The sequence below is a fragment of the Ammospiza nelsoni genome, chromosome 7 (genome assembly GCF_027579445.1).
Source record: "Ammospiza nelsoni isolate bAmmNel1 chromosome 7, bAmmNel1.pri, whole genome shotgun sequence".
Lineage (NCBI taxonomy): Eukaryota > Metazoa > Chordata > Aves > Passeriformes > Passerellidae > Ammospiza > Ammospiza nelsoni.
This window is the reverse complement of record NC_080639.1, coordinates 26,477,722-26,498,358: the sequence shown is the minus strand read 5'-3', so window position 1 is coordinate 26,498,358 and position 20,637 is coordinate 26,477,722.

Sequence of the window (20,637 nt, the reverse complement as noted above, 5' to 3'; positions counted from 1 at the left end):
ATCTATAATCATCTTCTGCTGCTCTTTGAGAGCTTGCTATCCACCAGTGTCAGTGCTTCCTAGACAGCTTATAAAAATGTGCCATCCTAAATTCCACACATGCATTAATCACTTGACAAGCTTTTGCTGTTACAGTTTCCTGAATTCTAGTTGCAGCTATGCATTTTTTACCTCAGAACAGTATTAATTGTAATTATAGTAAGACACTGCTCCAGAAAAATCTGGGATAAAGCAAATTAAAAGATAAGTGAGATGATAATTCTATAATACTTTTTCCTCAGCAGTCCAAACACAATGAATATTCCCCATGCTTTTCTTGCTGTGCAAGAGAAAAGGAGGGCAAACAAACATTTAATCTTGATAAGTCAAGCTGGTAATAGATTCATAGATTGGAGGCTAGAAGGGATCATTAGTTCATCAAGTTTTCCTTCCCATCTAACCTGCCAGACAATGTTACCTTTTACTGTGTTACTTTCAGTGAGCTGAAAATGAAAGGCCCTGATGTTTAAGTAAAACTCATTTTTTACCAACAGACACCCAGTATAGAAGGAAAGTTGCTATCTTTGTTAAATAACAAAAAAACCCAACACAGACAGTGAAAAATTAAATTTCAGCACATGCCATAGAGTACTGCAGCCTCCTGCATGACTGCCAGGCTGTTTCCCTGCCCAGTTTCTAGAGGCACACATGCAGCAACTCCGCCCCTGAACATTTCTTGCTCTGCAGCTGCCCAGCCTGCCATTCCTCCTCTCCACTCCTCCCAATTTCTGTCCTCATCTGCCTCCACCCAAATAATTTTCTGCCAAGAAATTTGTGGATAGAGGCAAGGGCATTGCCTAGGCTCGTAAAGAATTCAAAGAGCATTCCTGTTTGCTGCCTCATCACTTCTTGCTCCTGCCAAGGTGGTTTTGATTGCACTTGACATGTTCCTTTCCAAAACTTTCTACTTGCAGAACAATGTGAAATTCAAGTATTTCAAAACAATAAGGGCTTATAGGACAGATCATCAAAAACCCTACTAACAAACTTTGTCTGCAGACTCAAAACCTACAAAACCTGCAATTTCCTCTGGTAGTTTCCTCCAATAGCTAAAACTCTGATACTGTGGCTTATTTATTTACTCATATCTATTTGAATTAGAATGGAATTAACTCCCTGCTGTTCTTATTATTTGGAGGCTTTTCTATCCTAGAATAAATATCAACACTATTAGCTTCAACACTATTAGCAATTTATTTTTGTAGCTTTTAAAAAATGGCTTTGGGAAAAGGAGTCCCTTCACCACTCATAATCTCAGTATCTTCCTGCTCCTTTTTTTTTTTTTCTCTGAGGAGAGGAAAGCTGAGGGGAAATGAAAACAAACAAAAAAAAAAAGAGCTCTGGTATTACTGTTTGAAACCAACTTCAAAGTTCCAGAAGAAAATAGAGGGTATATAATATATATAATAGTATACATATATATATATACACACATATATATACACACATATTTTATACATATATTATACATCGAGTATATAGATATATATATAGTATTATACATATACTCTATATAATAGAGGGTATATATATATATAAAATAGTTTATATATATACACTAATATATACATACAAACACACATATATATAGATATATACATATACACATATATATATATATATATACGCACTTAAAAAAACTATTCTTTCCACAAAAAAAAAAAAAAGAAAAAAAAAAATCTTCTGGTTTTTGCTCTGAAATCCTGTAAAATTTCTACAGCCATTTCAGAGGAGTTGGTGGTGCATCTCTTTTCACTCATCCCTCCTATCACTATATCTGCTCTGGCTGCCCTCAATACACAACTCCTCAGCTATTTATCCTGGCCAGGAAGAACATTCACAGCTCTGCTGCTTCTCATCAGTCTCTGTCTGTTATCCATCACCCTCAGAGCAGGCTGGGACCCCACTTGCCACCCTCTCCCATCCCATACATTCAATTCCCATCTCCCCTTTCATTCGGAGCATCTGCACTTAACGACTTTGCCAGCATTCAACCTGTTTTTAGAGCAGGGAGCTCGTGTCTTGGAAAGCTGCTTCCACTGATTTATTGGGTGAATTTGAGGGAGTACCTAAATCCACTGATCTCACAATTTATGGGAAGAGTTATGTATACAGCTGTCATCCAAGCACACAGCTAAGGGAAAGCTTTACAGTCCTGCTGGGAAGGCCACCTCCCTCCATGTGTTTTCCATGGCTGAAGGCACAGGTGAAGGTAACAGCACACCTGGGAAGATCAGGGAGGGGGGACAAAGAGGACCCTGGCCTTCAGCACCCACAGGGCAGCTCTGCCTTTTGCTTTGCCCATTTAAATCACAGAGTATCTAACAGCCATCGTCACTGGAGACCTGCTCTGGACAGGCCCATCAAGGTTAAATAAATAAAGAAGTCTGAATTCAACAAAATTTAATTCTGCTGTCTTCCAAAGTGAATTATGTTAAAGCAATTTAAAATGGCTTTCATTCTTTTTGATAGCATTATTTCACAATCTTAATTCAGGTTAGTAATACACTTTGAAATGAACAGGCTTACTTGTTCTCAAAGACCTATCCTCAGTATTGATTCACAGACAGGCCCTTATTACTTTACAGATAATACTAGTCCAGTGAAACATTAATAAAATCACAAGTGATACCAGTTTCTGAATCCAATTTTTTCAGGAAATGTTATTTTCTCTGAAGAGCTCAGATTTAGTCAGAATCAGTTTTTCTGATTAAATTAGCACAAGAGAAGATACTATATAAGAGTATTTCTAAATAATTATTCATCTTAAATAGGATGCCACATTCATAAAACATATAAGAACAACTCATTTTGACAGGAAAGGAAAAAATACGATATAATTATTACAAAAATACAATGTGAGAATATTGAAATAATATTATTAAAACATATTTCAAAACTATGAGAAGGATGTATATTAACTACCACTGCTGCTATCTTCCTACTGTTATGAAGGCACACAGCATAAAAATAATGAAAATAATGTCTAGTCTGCAGCATCCAGGCTTAAATCCAGTTGTTGCCTTAGTCCTTGCTTTCCAGACTGAATGCCTGTGGGGTTTGAACCCAGAAAGCAATCAAATGACACTAATAAATTAGCAAGAGCTAAAGTGCTTTCATTAACTAAATAGCTGGACCAACATTTAACACCAGACAATAGTGTTGTGCCACATGTTTAATAATTTATGTTTCAGTAATTTATTAAGGACTTTTTCCATTTAATTTTGAGACAGATGCTCAACTCACACTCAGGAGAAATCAGGCTGGTACTGATTTACTTGTAGCCATCCAGGAAAGAGAAGAAGCTGAGGAAACCTGAGCTCAGGAGGTTCTGGAAAGGCCCACTCATCATTGCTGCTGTGGGTTCAATGAGCCCATCCTCTGTGCTAAACAGGAGATCCTCTTTGAGGGAAGAATTAATAGGGATCATTCTCACAAGAAACAGCAGCTACCCACTACCTGGACACAAGATTTAAACAGTGTAAAACGCTTAATTTAACTTTTATGTGACTTTTTTTCACACTGACAACCAAACTGGGTTTGTGAGATTACAAAGCTTTGCAGAAAGATCAGAGGATTTAAAAAACCAAAACATAACCAAACCCTGCCATCTCCTGAAAATGTCAATGTTTCAAACTTTATTTTTGTGTCAAATTGCCAAGAACAAAAATAACATCTCATGAAGTTGTGGAAAAACCTAGCTTGTTAAGAGTTGGCTGCTAATATGTGACATTTCAAAAATGAACTAATTTAAAAATACCTCCTACATAGAATTATTTCAAATTACTTCATAACATATACTACTGATATACAATTTTGAGACATGATACAATAGATGTTTAATGACTGCAATAGATGAAGCCCTCTATTATTGTATATAAAACCCTCAGAGGAAGCTGTTCTGTAGAACAGAATGAAATATCTTTTTCTAATTTAGAGATCAAAATAAGTCATTTGTGCAGAATTTTTTTTTAATCATGATAATGGAGATTTTTGAAAATATATATTATGAAGATCTCATTTTTAACAGAAAATAATTTGAGAAAATATATCTAACCAAGGTTCCCTGCAATGTCCTTTTCTGTCAAAACAAAAGTCCTCAATGAAAACTTTTAAACTCATTTTAGGAAGGTTTGTGGAACTAATAATATATCAGCCTGCTTTTAGAAAGATAAAAAAAAAAAGTTATTTCTCTGTGGACTCCATTTATATCATCATAGGATTTAATGCTATGAAATATCCTAAAAAGAGTATACACCACATGATGTGAGTTGACTTTCTGGTCCTCAAGGTCAAATTTAATTGGTATAGAAACATACTTCCTATTAACTCTATTACTGTTTGTGTTTATGCCAAAGTGAAGTTGCCTGTGTAGAATTTATTAAAGTCATTGATATCAGAATGTTCATCTTAGAGGAATTGAAAGATATTAGATTTAGAGTAGACTTTATGGTAATTTATTAGGTGATTGAATAACTTGCATGTCTACTTATTTTGAATAACTGCATAAAATTTCACTCTAATTAATGGAATAAATTAGTCCTATGTCATCTAAACAACCTTTATTTTTCTATTAACATTTTGTCTCATAATAATATATGTCTAATCATATTGCTGAGAAGTAGAATTGGAAGTGTTTTAAAGGACAGGAGCAACAGACAAGTCTGAATGATGATAAAAAAGAAACCCTTTGCACAGATGTAGTGCAGCACATTTTTACAAAAAAACACAATGTATTCCAAGACTGCCACTCCCCAGGTACTATGTGGATCTTGGAAACGAAAAGAAGAAGATTTCTTTTAGATAGGAGCAACCTCAGCCATAAAGATCTTCAAATCACCTCAGAATATTTACTCCTCAATTTTAGAATATCAGTGTGAAGGTTAGATCACCAGGAAAGCTGAAAATACTTATTTTTCAGGGAAATAAATCCTTTTCATGTGAAAGCTAGGAGATGCCATAACATGGCAGGATCCAAGGCTGGATTTTGAATTACAGCTACAAAAGATGGTGTAATGTATGGAAATCTGAAAACAAAATACCAAGGTTTGACCACGTTGAGACTAAAAGGCAACCTTGGACCTAATCAGGGACCATGTGAAGTTGAATATCACAAAACAAGATAATCAAAGGACCCATTTATTCCATTTGGGGTGGGGTTTTTATTCATTTTGGGGGGTTTTCTTGAGGTTAAAAAATATATCTTGGTGAGTTCAAATTTGCAATGGTTCCCGAAAGGGATTGCCTGTTCTGCTATTATTCTGACATTCAGAAAAAATTCCAAGTTGAGATTAGAATTATTTTTTTCCATCAATTTTTAAAATCATTTAGATCATCTATGATTTAACTACAGAAATGCCATGACATTGTAGTGTAAGAACAAAAATTACTTCTCTTGAAAGTTATCTCCACTAACCTCCTATTGGTGACCAAGTTATGTCATTCAACCCTGAGCAAACAGCTTACTGCCATTCCACACATTCTATTTTCTTATGATTTTTTCTTATGAAAAATGCACTGATTTTACAACAACAACAAAAAAAAACACTCCAAACCCATACCAGTGGTCAGGCTCATTTTTAATCTGTTAAACATGCTACCAGTATTGCTACTGCTGCTGTTCAAAAAAAGCTGCACATTCCTGAAACAGAAAGGCACATAAGCCCGTTTTTAGTGAGAATGAGAAAGGGCAATTTTATAAGGAACACCAGTTTTAAGTCTGAACACCTATTCCATTTGCAAATCAGAATAATTATCTTGTTCCTTTGTCCCATGTTAAGGGCTTTGAGCAGTCTCAGTACCTTGCTTGTCAGCTTTACTGAGATCAGAACTAAAAGGTGTAGAAATGTGCATTAAAATCCTCTGCATCAAGACAATTGCTTGTCTCTTCAGTTCTGCAGTGAGCAGCACTGTCCTCGGTGCTGAAGTTTTCAAGACCTTTTAAACAAACGTAACAATAAAATTCCTATTTTTCATACAGGATTTCTCTGTGCCCTGGATTTGTGAGGTGTTCCTGATCAACTTCTTCTTTTGAAATTTATGCTTTTTGCAATTGTTTAGTACTTTCTTTTTAATGTTTAAAAATAATTACATTTAACATCTTAGCTTCATTTTTCCTGTTTTTTAATGACAAAAATAGAAAACTAATTTAATTTAATTCTCAAGTTATTTACATATTTATAATAATTTCCATTTCAAACTCAAAGAATGAATCAAACTCAGAACGCCTATTTTTTATTTCTAAGCAAGCTGTATTTTAAAATCATAATAATTGTCTACCACACACTCTACAATCCATAAATATGATGCAGCATTTCCCTTCTGAATTTCAATTAAACATTGTGATTGAAAATAGAGAAAAAAGAACCCATTTTCAGGAGGACACTAATTACTGGAAAATTTGAATATGAATATATCAGCCTAGGAACTGGTATTTTGGCATCATAGCAAGAACAGCAGCTAAGAATCAGAATGAATTACTGGCTTGAGATTAACCTGAAATGCAGAAACCTGCCATTTCCCCAAGCTGATCAGGCTTGTTGTATTATTTATTCCAGTGAAGCCACAATGTCTGCTTTTGATTGTGAGCCAAAAAAGATCATAGAAATTGTCAAGCAGAAAACTTGCATAAAGTGCCCCTAGCAATAACTTCCCACTTGCACTTGAACTTGATTTACATAGGCAGTAGAATTGGACCCAAAAATGCTGACTTTACATCAGGCAGACCCAAAGTAAAAAATAAATGTTGTCTTAAAACATCCAAACATACTGGGTTACACTGATAGTTTACTTGAGTAGTTTCCAATTTGCTACAGTATTGGTTAAGATTTCAATGCCTAAACAGATACAGAAGAGAAAATTCATTTCCCCTGGATTTCTCTTTCATGAGTGCTGCACAAAAGAAATCTCAGCTGCTCATACAGTAGGTGAACACTGGTTTTACTCTAAGTGCCAGAAATCCTCCTTTTTGGCAAGATAAAAGTAAATACTAGACATTGTCTTCAGTCACTACTAGTGCTGCTTCAGTAGCTGGGTCTGAAGATCTTCCCCATCCTTCTATCAACAAATATTTAAGGAAAAACCAACCTATTTTTAGATAGAATGTAAGGAGTTGTATTAGAAATTAGCAAGATCTCCTGAGCTAAATTCAAATTGTTATTTTGCAGCTTCAAAGCCATGATGTTGCTGATACTTTAACCCCTGCTTCTTTGACTCATGATGCTCTTCAAAATGACTGACACTCATTACAAAAGGAGGTGTAACCTAAGTAGCTGGTACAGGAAAAATACAGAAACCTCACCCTCTGACAGCAGCCAAGAGACCAGAAGTTTCTGGGTTGCTAACAATAGAGTTGCTATTGATTAGTATTTACAGTAAAGAACTGCAGAGCACTGAGGTCCTTCTGTGATTGATAATCACCTTCTGTCTCAGGAGAAGTAGATCATCCATAGTGGGATGAAGCTGCATTCAGCACAGGCCTCCAGACTGGGATTCTCAGCAAGCCAAAATTGACCCCAAAGGGCAGCTGACTTGGGACTGTGCCAAACAAAACAGCTTGAGATCTGGCTCTGTGAACTCTGCATTTCTGAGACTTTGGCTTCTCTCTAAAAAAGCATCCAGTGCCTTCAGCATTAGGTCATAATCAGTCCCCCTGAGAGCTCAGATTTATCATTCAGAAGCAGAGATTTCATTAGATGGCATACAGATATTCCACATGATCTTAGTTAGAACGCCATGCAATTAATGATGAGTTAGTTAATTAATGGTGGATGTTGCAGCAGGTGGCAGTTCTACTCCAGCTGGTTCAGCCACCTGCTATTAGCTCCATGTTAGCCTGCCTGCCCTGTACCTAGCACTAGAAAAGTGTTATCTCAAGCTGCAATTAAAGATTTGTCCTTTATCTTGCAGTCCCCTTCTGGGAGAGAGGGGCATGACTCACCACTCCAAATTCCAAAATTTTTCTTTTTACAGAAACACATAAATTTTGCATTAGCACTTCAGTAAGGGAAAAAATATCAGCCTGTTGCATTTATATCAATAAATGTGTCATTTTGACATTGAAGTTTCCTTTTCTAAAAGTATATATACATATTAATGGTGATACCATGTATATCTGAGATGAAGAAAACTAAAAAAAAAAAAAAAAATCTGCCCAGAATATGAAGCCATTAGGTAAAGAAAAAAGTGTAGGTGGCCTATGTTATAGCAATAGTCTGTCTTATTTGCTTGATTTTTTAAGGGTAAAGATCACAGGTTCCTATAGATACACCTCTTATAGGAAGCAATCTCTAAATTTACCATGAAAATTATTGGCCTGAAAATTCTTCACTAGACCCATGGCACTCCCTCCCATCATGGACTGTGGACCACAATCAATGGGGAATTTCTATAAGGGAGAAAGGCTTGACCAGATCTCTAGACACAGAAGAAGGGTAGGAAAACTCAGATAACTCATTTTGTACATATAAAGCAATCCTTCAAACAGTCACAATCAACTGGAGGAATGACATGTGAAATGATGGGGGGAAAAAAGCAGCAAAATACCACTGACAGAACCCATCCTGTCTCCTTACTGGTCTTTCTTCCAAAATGCTATTCCAACAAAAATTCTGAACTAGTGGCAGGAAAGGCCATCTTCATGCTTCATCAAATGGTGTGTGAATATTTAGTGAACACCTTTTCTTCTGACAGGCTTTAGATATAATTGAACATTTATTACTTCTCTTTCAAGTTGCTCGACTAGGTACTTAAGATGTCCCAGCCAGCCACACACCAAATGTTTAAAATTAGTTTGTGGTGGTTCATTATGAAAATAATAAGATAAAGGACTAGTTAAAACAGTTACAGATTGGGTGTTCTGTTTTGTTTTCCTTGCTCATCTCTAAATGAAAATTTACTTTAAATGTCATCACCTTTTTTTTTGTTTCTTCTGAATATAATTTTTTGTTATGGGTGAAGAAGTGTTCTCTATTTCCTTGTCAGCAGGCAAAAAGGATCAAAAAGAGACAGGATTAAAAAAGATTAAAAATATATAGACATATCATACTGCAGCTACAGCTTCCCCCCCCCCCCTTCATTTTATTTAAAACGAAAGTTTTGAGAAGCAGTAGAACATATATTTATCAGCTGGGAAATGAGAAAATAGTTATTGTTATCACTTATTTTTTCATCTACTGAACAGAACAGAGGATTTAACTTTAAAAAAATATTGACAAGAGGCCCATATTTTCTCCTGAAGTTAAAATGTATATTTTAAAATGTCATCAATTTTTATACATAAAGATTCCAGGTAGCATAGATCTCACTGCATTTTTAGATATGCTTTTCCAATAGACAGCTATCCTTCATTGCACACCCTATTTCTAATAAGTCTGTCTCTGCCTTCTCTTCCAGCTATTGGATTTCATTATGTCTTTTCTCTGATAAATTGAAAATCCTTCTGACACCATTATTTCATTTTTCATTGCTGAGGAATCCCTCTCGATCTCACGTGCTCTTTTAGCTGGAAAGTATTGCATAGATGGGAGGGAGAAAACTGCAATATCCACTTACTGCACTGCATGACAGCTCATCCTGGCCACATTTAAATGGCCAGCTACCAGGAAAGCACATTAATAAAAAGACAGACCTTGAAAGGGCAGCCATTTCAGTAATGATATGGTAATTATTAAGCTAAGCACTTGTAGGGAGGAAGTAGTGTCCAAATTTTATGAAAGCATGAGACCTTGTCAGATTCTCTTAATTTAGAAGTTAGAGCATGCTACTCAAAATGACTGTGGACTGATGAGACTGTATTTCTAGATATCTGTGAGTAAATGCATTTATTGAAATTTCTTATTTTTTATCACCACTTATTAGCATAGAGCCCATGTACTATTAAGTCTCAATCACATGTGTTTATTTTATAATGTGATCGTATATATTATCAGAGAAATCACTGAGATTTGAAGAAAAATTATTAAAAGATTGAGAAAAAAAATTTTCTTAGATTAACTCTTCACTGTATCAGTGCAATTCACCATCATCAACATTCTTCTCCCTCAACAAAGATCAAACAAAGGCTGTATTAAATTTTAGTTGCAATGTCACATATTGTAATGCTGTAACTGCCTTAGTAACTGCAAAATGCTATGATATGTATTTGATAGAATGTACATGGATTATAAATGGAAAATAGATGGATTACATTGATAGTAAAGTTAAAATGAGATGGCTAGATTTCCTCACTGTTCTTTGCTGATAGGCTGAAGGTGGAAGAAAATAGTAGTATTATGTCAAATATTATTCAGCATGACAAGTTAAAAGCTGTTTTCTTATTTGACATCACTGGGCAGTGTTAGAATTAGAAGCTTAAATCAGTTATTAAGAGACTTATACACATTAAGTCATACATCTGTCAAATATGGCTGCCTGTCAGAGATTCTTCTGAAGCTGGAACAGCCACTGTACACAGAATATCAGTGGCAAAACACCCTTGATAAGCCCCAAAAGTTTGACTGTATACCCTCCAAGGATGGGAAAGGAGTTTTGGAGAATTAATGAAACCGTGGCACAGGACACCAAAAGTTGAAGTTGGCAATAGGAATTGCACTGAATGACAGAAGAACAGGAGGGTTAATCAGCAATATCAATTGTTTAATTGCAGTCACACACAGCATGATGGCCAAGAGGAGACTAGAAATACCATAGGGATGCTATAACTGTGAGACATAACAGACAAGACCTGCTGATGTCCTCAAGCCCAAAAACATTGACACTTCTGGACCAAACCATTCTTTCCTCTCCTCAAGAGGAAGTTGCATCCTTATACATGCAAGACATCAGTCCCTTTGGTCTTTGCCCTCATTCCCCAATGCTCAAACCCTCACCATCTGATATCTTCTAGACTTTCTCCATACACTTAACAGGTCCTGGGGATAGGATGCCACCACCCTGCATAAACCCAAACCAGCACAGTTTGTGCTGTTGTCCTAGCTATCCACTTAGCTGGCTTTAATAATTTTTCTTCCTATAGACATTTCAATCAGAAATAGAAATACCCTGGATAATTTTCCACACTTATGTCCAATGTTTAGACAGTTGATTAACATCACTTTTCTAAATTTATTCTTTTAGTTGAGGAAAGGACAGACGAAACTCAATCCTTGCACATTTAAAATGCATGAAGTAGCTTGGCCACCTGGGCATGCATGGCAGCTTGCCAATCTTTACATATGTAGTTCTTAACCAGGCAAAAAAAAATGTTCTGGTTTAGCCTGTAAGACATGGGAGGACAGAAAATGTACTCTAAAAATGGCGATTACAGAAAATGTGGGAAGCTGGAATCACTGCAGTGCAGAGACATAGGACACCTGAAATAAATACATAAGAAACCAGGGCTCATATGTCAGATATTGTGACCTGGGGTCTCAGTGTATTTTAGAGCTTCACAAAGTTTAATGCCAGAAGGACATATTCCTGGTAATTACTGGGAATGTTACCCAAACACAAAGTGATCAATCCAGTAACTTAAATACTAGTAAATCACTGGAGCCTCCTGAGGACTAAATTCCTGTATTTCACAGAAGAATTTAAAAATTACACTCATGCCCAAGGCCACTGTAGTGGCTTGGAATTCACAGTTAGAGATGTCAAAGTTTTTGTCTTAGGTTGCAATGCAAGATGTAACCAGAAATATTCTATCACCATCTGCTGAACCCAGATGGAGCAGTTTTCTTTATCTCTTCCATGACCCAGGGGGATATCTCCTATTAATGGACCATTGCGTCCCACTGCAAGACCAATAAAATTACATCATCCCATTGGGAGATGATCCACCCAGGGGGAGGAGTCAAGCATTCCTATCTAGATAAAAATCTGAGATTTGGGAAACCAAGGGAGCCTTTATCCATTGGATTCCCAGAGGAAGACCAGGCCAAACTACACCACTACTGGATCTTCTGAGGAAAACCGCACCCTTCTACAGCATCACTGCCTCAACAGAAACACACTTGTCACTGCAGAAGGACTGCAGCCACCATTTAATGGGGCTGCTACCACCACCCTGACCAACAGCATGTCAGGTGGTATTCTGACTCTGTCAGTGTTGTTTTGTATTACTGAATTTTGATTTTAATTTTCCTAGTAAAGAACTGTTACTTTTATTCCGATATCTTTGCCTGAGAGCCTCTTAATTTCAAAATTTTAATAATTCAGAGGGAAGGGATTTACATTTTCTATTTTCAAGAGAGGCTTCCGGCTTCCCTAGCAGACACCTGTTCTTTTAAAACCAAGACAGTTTTCTGCCAATAAAAATTATTCTGTGGTAAAGAAGATGGCAGAATGCATGGAAGTGCTGAAGGGCGTTGTGATTGCTTCACCAATAACACAACAGGCTCTGAGATTACTGCTCATTGCCATTAAGGAGTGAGATCTCTGGAATAACTGCTCAGGTCCCTATTAACCACTGCCCCACAGCTGTGCTCCCACCTAGCACAGGTTAAAGCTGTCCCCCAGCAATGGCTACTCACACACAGTTGAGAAGCTCCCTTCCCTTTCCAGCTAAAGTTTCTCTCCTGTAATTGCAGGTACAGCCCAAATTCCTAATTCTCATACACACCACAGACATTTTTAAAAATGGTTAAGACTTGTTATTATTCCAACATAAGACTCACTAAATCTATGACCTGTTAACTTGGTTATTCACGTCACCCTTCAAAATGTATTTTCCTCCTTTTATTTTCTTGCTACCCTGTTAGTCACAGTGCTGTCCTTTGCCATTTGACAAAGGATAAAAAGCAAGATGAAAGAGGAAAGAAAATAGAAATATTATATCTGAAAAGAGAAGTGAAAGGAGTCAGGTTGCTATTCTCAAGTATCTCAGGGGAAAGTTAAGCATATCCTGTAATTTTGGAGAAAACACTGAAAGCTGAACAGATTTAGTTGAAGGAAAGGAAACTTCTCATATTGCATAGAACTAATCAAAAGCCCCAACTCCTATGATCCACAGCCCCTGTGGTTTGTCATAAACTGATAAAAAACAGCTATCTGACAACTGCAAGAGAAGCATCTCACCTGGGAAATAGAGAGTTGACTGAGGAGCATTGTGTCAAAGAGACATGAGCTGAGATTCACCAGTTGCTATGCATAAGAAATGTGGCCACTATGCTCATTAATTCTTGAACACTCTTTATTTTAGTGCTAAAAGTGGTGCGACATTTAGGTCACCTTTAGTTTGAAGTTGGCATTTGCCTAACAATTAGATTAATGAATACTCAGGGAAAGCTCAACAAACGCTGAAATCCAGTGAAATTGAAAACACTTTGGTGTCCATTAGGAGCCTACATTTCATCAGGAAAATGTGACTAGTTCATTTGGATCATAGGATATTGTGTTGGTTTATTGAATTTTCCTAGGCTTTTCTCCAAATATATAGCAGTCTTTCCACAGCCCTCTGCTATACTTAAAGAATGACAAAATCTTCCCATCTTGGAGGGTGTCTCCCATCTGAAGGGACTCAAGGAAACAAAAAATCTCACTCCAAGGTCTATGATCCTGATTGTAACATAGGAGAGCAACTGAAATAATTAAAAAAAAAAAAAAAAACAAACAACAAAAAACCTTGTCATCATGAAGATAGGAGAGGTATAGGTCATCCTTGCAACACAATCTCAGTCTGTGCAGAAGGATGGTGCAGCCTCATGGCCAATGATGTCAGAGCACACCCAACTTAAGGTGGTGCTAGCAAAGATGGGAGCAGGGGTGCTTTTCCTCTCTTTGCCCCCCAGTAAACCCAGGCCTGCATCTGCTAATTAATAGTCCTTATGGTCTGAAACTGAGGCATTAATAAGCTCTGTGCTATCATAAAGTACAAGGTCATACTCATAGGACTAACATCAAGACTATCTGATCTATGCTGATGTCTCATAAGTTAGAAAAAACAGAGGGGAAAGACCTGATGTGCATTTTTAAATGAGAGGATGATGAGAAGCAATTAATTTGGTGTGATCACAGAAAAGCCAAATCACTGCCAGGATCTTTAGAGCACTGCTAGGATCTAAAAGACGAGGTAGTTCCAGTAGTGATACAAGTTACTAACGATGCTGTAAAAGCCTCTGTCCAGAACATAATTCTGGCCACCTATATTGGAGAGAAATTTGTTCAAATGGAAACAGATGAAGAGACTGGCCATTAGGATACCCAAGGGAACTTAGAAACCATTGTAGAGACTAAAAGATCTCACCTTGATTAGCCAGGAAAGCGGCAATAATAATGCTCTCTTCAGATATAACACAGGACTGAAAGGTAAAACAATTTTGAAACCTCAAGGTCACTGCTGGCGAGGAAACAGAGCAGCACAGCTTGGACTAATGAAAAGTACAGAGAAAATGAAAAAGCTCACTCATTCTATGGCAGAAAACAGTCAGTGGGAAGAATCCCACAAAAAAGTAAAATCAGGATAATGTATGTCCTACCCAATCCTACATTACCACAAAACTTCATAGACTGCTGACATCCACCTAACTCTAAATCGAGTGGTAGCTGATCAATAGATTCAAAAATATTTGGAAAGTGGGCAGACCCACATTAAGCCGTGTTTGTTTAGACCCCCCCATAATAAAAATCTTTCATGTTACTGAAAACCTTCTAAGAACTCAATAAAAGACATGGAGCAAAGCAGACAGAAAAAGCAGCTTGCCCAAAAGAAAGGAACACAACTGGTTATAGGGTGGCTGGTCCCAGTGAGATATCACCTGGTTTGGTACAATTAGAGAAATTACTTTATTTTTAAATATTTAATATCTTTTTGCAAAATAACATCAGCAATACCATTAAGTCCTAGTAAAAGTGATAACAAACAGTGGTATGTTGAAACTAGGACATATTTTATAAAATTAGCTTAGAACAAAGGATGATTTCTTATCATTCACACTTCTTTCCTTCAGCTGGAAGAACTGAATACAAAAATATAACTAAGCATTCAAAATCATATAAACAAATATCTTCAGAGTAATGATAATTAAATCATGTCTCACTTTGGTGGTTTTATTTTTAAATAAAAATAAATACACTATATTATTGTATGTTTTTAAATGTATTGTGCTAGCTAAGTAAACAAACTTTTATTCTTTTTTTCTTTTTGATAATCACTTGAAAAATAAACAGATTATATAAATTGTGTCATTGCCTAACAAAGTAAATATACTGGATTTAGTGGTCTAGGAGGTCTACTTCAGATTCATGTTCCAAGAACAAATTGTTTGTGTGCAGACATTGCTTTTGTGCTAGGATGTGAAAGCCCTCACAATGAAGTGTTATCTACTATAAAGTGACAATGAGCACAATGAACCCATGTTTACTGAAACATTTCTAAAATGGACATGAGAAACATTTGATACATGTTTACTCAAATATTCCCAAGGACTTCTCTATTTCACATTTCACTGGTTTCCTTTGTATCTATGTAAAGATTAAGAGAAAATCTTTTCTTCAACCTACCAAACCCTGTTTCAGTTTTACTATACCTGAGCTTGAATAGTTAAACGGCATCTGAAGGTTCTTCAAAAATATAACAAAAAAAGAAGATTTGCTAAAAGGTTATATATCTGCTGTACACTATATTATCTTAGCATAAGTAAAAGTATACTTCTTTTAATCAAAATATGACAAAGAGGGCACATCTACATTGATATATGGACAATGTAATCCTACAAGCTGTCAGATTCACAAACAGAGAAGATGAATTTTAAAGGCAGGAAAGCAAACATGCTCAGTGTGAGAAAGGTTACTGTTGAAAGGACTAATCTGACTTTTTAGAAGAGCATGGAAAAGATATTACGTGTTGACCTTAGAGTGTGTCACCAGTTGTTTTTCAGGAAAAAATATAACAAGTCCCAACACTATTTCTGCTTTTCAGCAGCAAAACTCATCTCAAAACATCCAGCTTGTCATCTGTGCAACTTTGCCCTTTACATACAGAGCTTCTAGGTGAATATACTTATCGCTACAGATTTCCCTGCTGCTTTTGCCTAAGTTAACAACAAATTCATGTTACTTTGTGTTTTTTCTTCTTTGTGCAGGGCAGTGAGACATTTTATTTTATACAAGACTCCACCTAGTTTCACATTCAGCAAGCAAACTTTGCACCTGCAAATTCAGATGCACAGTAGATTTGATTTATGATTAGACCCTAGGCTGAAAACACCAACAAAATGGGTCTGCTTTATCAGTAACAGGTGTAACCACAAGTTGTTCTTAAATTTCAGTACCTGTGGGTTTACAGGTAGTCTTCAAATAACAAGTCGGCTAAAGAAAGAGCATTACAGTAAATAGCATTCCAGACAGCTTGCGTTCCAGCTGCGTTGTCTTTATTTACCAGACCCCATGCCTGGTTTTCAGCTTGTGTAACACCCTGACAGCCCACAGACAGAATAAAGAAAAACATTTGTGTTTATCTTGGTGGCTAGTCTGTAAAACACAGATAATTTCACAGATAAAAACAATCTTTGCCTTAAGTTAGTGGTTAAATTGCAGTTTTCTGATTTTAGAGAGGAGGGACTGGGTGACTTGCAATTTAGTTCTAGTTTGCCTAAGCACTGTATCTAATGTTAATTGAAAGAGTAGATATTATTTGGCAACACTGCTGGAAATCTGGCTGGATTCCAGGAGAATAGGAAAAAAATGATAGAGCTGTTTATTTTGCATTAGCTACTCTGAATAAAATATCTAACTTAATCCAGATTGTTTTTTCACCCAGATGGATTGATAAACCAAAAATGGCCAGAAGACTATAAAAGAAAATACATTTTTCTGTTTCAGAGTTAGCACCTGTACTTTTCTCTAATGAAAGTAGCTGAGAGACATTTTGTATTTCCACAGAAGTGAGAGACAGCAAAAAATTAGGAAATTACATTCTGTTTGTCATCACTCATGAACATCCCTAGCCCACTCCTGCAATAAAGGCCCCGAATAAATAATGCAACGGGAGACTCTTTACAGATAAAATGAGCTTAGGAAAGCAAAGTTCCCTCTCAGGGAAGTGATTCTGATCAGTTCTGTACAGAAGAAGGAAGGGGCAGAGGTGCTGAATGGAAATCCTGCCTTTGGTTCTTCTCTGCTGCATTTCTGTTCAGGATGCTCCCTCATTACAGCAGCACATATTCACCATCAGGAGGTGATGGTGAATATCAGCTTCTCCTGGCTGAGTGCCCTCATGATTCCCTACTCCACAAAACAGAAACCCTCCACTTTTTCCAAGAGATCACTGAACTGTCCAGAATAAAGGTCCAGACCTTTTCACCATGTGATGCACCCAGAATGACAAGTGAATCCTCTAGTCAGCATCAGACAATGGGAGAAGAAATCTTTGCCTTCTCCTGAATGGAATGGATGAGAGGAATAGCTTTATTTCAACAGCTGGACGGCACCTTCAGTAATGATTTTTCTTGGTTATTAATTGATTGTTATTGTTGATAAGGAACCCATGGATATTATCTCAAAGTGTTAAAAGTTTTTCATCAAAACAAAGCCTTGCCCCCTGCTAGATTCCCCCTCCTCCCCCCCCCCCCCCCAAAAAAAAAGTAAAAGAAAAATAAGAGACAACCATGAAACTCTTCAGTTAGGACCAGAGGCTGTGTCAAAGACAGCAGCAGGTCCAAATGAGCATGTAGGGAATCTGACATGCTGCTTTCAATTTAGAATAGAAACACCCTAAGAGAAAAGCCTACAAAGCACCAAAACAACATGACTGGAAGCTACAATTTGTAAAAGTTGCACTTTCTGGGCCTTTTTATGTTTGAAATGATTGTTACACACAACAGGATATGCTGAGAAGGATGATGGAGAAACATGAACTTACTGAGACTACTTGGTAAAATAATTACTTTTTGTTTTTAAAACTTTTTTAAAAGTACTACAGTACAGTGCTGAGAAAAGTGTGCATGCAACTGATTTCTATTGCTCTTCTTGGATACTTCATCAGCCCTCAGTAATCTGCTATCCAAGCTCCTTTGATATTTTAGGAAATTTATTACTGCAATATCCTTGCAGGTTAAGGAACTGCTATCAGCCTGCTTGGAACAAATAAAGCAGGTGGAGAAACAAATTTCATATCAAATAAGGAAACTGTTTTAAAGTTAGGAATGAAACCTAAATTTCTTTAGCCACAGCTCAGCATTTTAACCTCTGATTAAATGTCAAGTTCAAAAGAATTTTTTTCTCTTTATCAGTGCTCCCACATAAAACCCAGGCTCAGATCACACCAAGGACAGAGTATTTTGGAATACATCAAAAATCATTAAATTTAGAAAGAAACTGGCAAGCAGCAATTTTTGCCACACTAATATTTCTAAGATGATCACGACAAGACTTTTAGTATTCTGTTCAGCAAGAACCCTTGGGCAGAACCAGCCAGACACAAAATTATAAACTCTGTAACCAGGTATTGTAATGGACAAAAAAAAAAGATCCACGGGGGGGACGAATAAAAATCTCCAACATATTTATTTATTAGTACAAAACCAACAAACAAATTAATGTGACATGCATTTAGGAGAATATTTCTGAAAATTTTCTAAACTCATATTGTCTCAATCTTAATTTGATAAAATCATGGGAGAAAAAATAGCATGATCAAGTTCTACTAAATATTGATCACTAAAAATTACTGTGAGATTAGATGGGAGAAAATGCAAAAATCATTATTTGTTTATTTATATGCTAAGATGAGGTCATGATATTTTCTACTGTCTATTTTTCTAGAGTGGAATTACAGGCATTTTTGGTGTTCCCAGCAACCAAATTCTCAGTACAAACTGTTTACCAGACTCTCAGAATTGCTTACTTCTTCCTTGAAGAAGAAAGAATGAATTTCAGGGCCACACAAGCACATGTTAAATATGACTGGTATTAGCAGAGCTGAGGCACTGAGTTATTGAATAGCTCATTAGAAGGACACACACTGAACTGTAAAGGTTATAAAAAGACACATTCAAACTTGCTAACAGTTGCTTTCATGAGAAATTTCTAGTGAAAAGGTCACTAAAGAGCCTGACTTCCCCCCTGCTCCAAATTACCATGCAGTTGGGCAGTACCGTGCCTGAATTACAGGAGGTATTAACAATAAGAAAATTAAAACGGCTAGAAAAAGTTAGTAAAAATCACAAGCAGCAAGGTTAATACTATATTTATTGTCTTCTAGACAAGGTCAGACAAGGGGTATGGGAAGAATAACACTTCATACATATTAACACAAATTATATTGTACAAATACACATACCTCTGCACAGACACACACACAGACATGCATGCATGAATGCCTTACTCTTATGTATAACATGCCTCCCTGAATACTGGGAGAAATCAATAATCCATTCTCCTACAAAAGCATGAACAGCCCAATATCCCAATCCCACTGATATGCAGCAATTCACGTGGGGGTAAAAGTGGAGGAACACAAAGCTTTGGGTTCACTGTTATATTTTCGTAAATGACTACAGCTCATCTACTTTCTGCCAGCTAGGCAGCTGGAACATCTAGCCCTTTGAAGCCCAAGTATCTCTTTCCCTTTAATTCACCTCCTTGCAAAAGGAAACAACTGATTTGACCTTTTATTATTTTAACAGTTTATCTCAGATCTCTAACAGACAAAAAAAAAACCAAAACAAAACAAAAAACCAAAACAGAAAAAAACACCTAAAAAACAACAACAACAAAAAAAAATCCACAAAAAAACCCCAAAAGAACAAAACCAAAACAAAAAGAGCTTTAGACTGACATAAAAGATAAAAGAACTGTCCAGCTCTTCACTGAGGATGAGACTCTAATAGTCTGAGGCTTTTCAAAGCTCTAAAGCCTTTTGGCTTTTCAAAGTAGCTTTCACCCCATGTCCAAACTGGTAGAACAGGGTGGGGATTTTGTTCAGCATTTATGGAGCCTAAATAGATACTGGGAATTATTTCAGCAGGTTATAGATTAGCAACAAATTTTTTAAAATAATCATTTTTTTCAATAAATATTGTAAAGGGAAAAGGAAACCTTTTGTTTGGGGAGCACATCCTGTGGTATGGAAACATATCACACAGGCGGGAATAATAGAAGTTTAAACCCCCAAGCAAAGTTTTTCTTTTTCTTTCTTGCCTTTGCTGCACTAAAGAAAACTAAGCAACCTCAAGTCCTGTGAAATGAAATAATGGAACTTACCTAGGTCACAAATTTCCCCTTTTTAGTAAATAGATAATGAGTCATTTTCACCATCCTCAAATTAATTTCTCCACATTATGGTATAAATACACCCAAGCCACAGGTTGAAACAGTGTAAGAGAGAGGTGAGCACATCTCAGCTCAGATGTAGGTTAACCAGTTGTATGTTAAAGGATCTTTAATAATGGAAGTAGAGATGAGAAGATCTGTATCCTCTGCTTATTTATTGCATCACTTGAACAATCCAACAATACTCCACATTGGCCATCCTGTACTCCCTCTGGTCCCAGGATTTGTGGTCTCCAGGCATTCCCAGTACCTTGACTCAGTCCCAGCACTCTGAGCTGAGAGAACACCTGCTGGACCTAGAAACCATTTCAACATTTTCCTTATACTTCATTCGCAGGACCAGCATTCACT